General features: G+C 40.7%; 1 non-coding gene across 1 annotated transcript; it reads left to right on the top strand.

Moving 5' to 3' along the window:
• The first annotated feature begins 1,496 nt into the window (after positions 1–1,496).
• On the top strand, positions 1,497–1,603 carry LOC142175048 (small nucleolar RNA R71). The gene has a single exon (XR_012704238.1). It is a non-coding gene; the product is annotated as a small nucleolar RNA R71 (small nucleolar RNA).
• The last annotated feature ends 447 nt before the right edge of the window (positions 1,604–2,050 follow it).

The following is a 2,050-nucleotide window of genomic DNA, read 5'->3' as shown; positions in this document are numbered from 1 at the left end:
TGACCGGTTCGAGGTAAGTAATGATTGTAAATGATGTTTTGAGGGTTTGAAACCCCGAATTGCACATCGTAGTGCTATATGGAGGTGAGGCACACACTTGATGACGAGCGTGGGGTCGTGCACTATTGGGGATTGCGACTTAGTCCATCCCGAATGACTATTTTACCACGTATTTGACGGAAATCTATTTGATATCATCATGATTTGGGCTGAATGCCATATTTGGGCCTTGTGCCAACTATTTGAACCCTTTGGGGATTTTTACTGGTATTTTCTCACTGTTTTGACTTTATACTTGAACTCAGTCATGTTATATTTAACTATTTTCGTACTCAACCATGTTTACTCTGTTTTAAACACTTACATGATCTTTTAAATTATATTTTTGGGCCGAGAAACATGTTTTACTACTGCCCGATTGGCTTGTGAGGATTTTTGACTGAGTAAGGCCGAGGGCCTATGTTGTGAGGAAACATTTGATACCGATTATGAGGCCGAGGGCCTAAGATATGTACGCCACGAGGTGGCTTAATTGATATGAGGCCGAGGGCCTAGTGATGATGCCACGAGGTGGCTTGATATTGCGCTTGGGCCGTAAGGGGCCCTTACAGGAGTCTGTACAACCTCAGTGAGCGCGGGTACCCATTGTAATGTGAGATTGAGCCCGAGGGGCTGGTATTGTTCTGAGATGTTACCTGAGGGGCTGGTACTGTTCTGAGATGTTGCTCGAGGGGCGACTTTGTTAATATTGTGCCCGAGGGGCGAACTTTTATGTGTTTATTTTTCATAATTGCCTGTCAATTACCTGCTTAATAGTTGAAAAAGACTTTTCAGGAAGTAAATTTGATATAAAGGATTTTTCCTATCTTTCACTGATTCACTGAATTTTAAATGGTTTTACTGCTTCATTATAGAAGTCTTTGTGTTTTACGTGATTTCTTGTTTTCAGTCTTTATTTACATATGTTACTCACTGAGTTGGAGTACTCACTTTACTCCTTATACCCCTGTGTGCAGATTCAGGCGTTGCAGATCCTGCCAGTACGAGTTGAAAGATCCCGGCAGATATCGGAGTCCATGAGGTAGCTGCTTGATGTCCGCACTCCCGTGTTTCTCCCTCTTTATATTTTTCATCTCTTATCAGACATTTGTAATAGTTTGTGGATTTTTCAGACTTGTATTAGGTTTTATAGATGCTCATGACTAGTGACACCCTAATATCGGGCTGTGTTGGGTTGTTCTTCCGCTATTTATGACATTATCTGCTACTTTGGATTATTATATGATGTTTCGAATATTTCTTAATGCTTAACTGTTAATAATTGGAAAAAGGGGAAGTGTCGGCTGACCTTATCTTCACGAGAGGCGCCATCACGACCGGGTCCGGATTTGGGTCGTGACATTCCCATTACAAAACCTCCTGTAGCTGTATCAATCACATTTCTAGCCGACGGTTTTAACCCATGATAAAAAATATACAGTTGCATGTGTTCAGGAATATCATGGTGTGGACATTTTCTTAACATTACTTTTAATCTTTCCCAAGCCTGATAAACTGACTCAGTGTCAGTCTGCAAGAAATTAGAGATGTCTTGTCTTAACTTTGTGGTTTTAGCAGGGAAAAAATATTTATTTAAAAATTTCTGAATCTTTTGGTCCCATGTGGTAATAGAACCCTGTGGCAAACTTCGCAACCAAGTCTTGGCATCTCCTTTTAAAGAAAAAGGAAATAGCCTTAACTTGATAACTTCAGGAGGTACTCCATTATACTTAGTTGTTTCAACAAGTTCCAGAAAGTCAATTAAATGACTGTGTGGATCTTCACTTGCGTCTCCAGTGAAGATGCAAGACTGTTGAATTGTTTGAATCAGGCCAGTCCTGATTTCAAAGTTGTTGGTTGCCACTGGAGGTTTTCTGACACTAGATTCACAATTGAAGCGGTCAGGTCTAGCATAATCCCTTAGGATTCTATTTGCTAGCCTTGGTGGTACTTCATCAAACTGATCCTCCACATGGACTGGTGGTTGAATATCTTCTACTCCTTGATTCTC

This window comes from Nicotiana tabacum, chromosome 20, assembly GCF_000715075.1.
Source record: "Nicotiana tabacum cultivar K326 chromosome 20, ASM71507v2, whole genome shotgun sequence".
NCBI classification, from domain to species: Eukaryota; Viridiplantae; Streptophyta; class Magnoliopsida; order Solanales; family Solanaceae; genus Nicotiana; species Nicotiana tabacum.
Note: the sequence above shows the minus strand (reverse complement) of the source record. Positions and strands in the feature narration are given on the sequence as shown.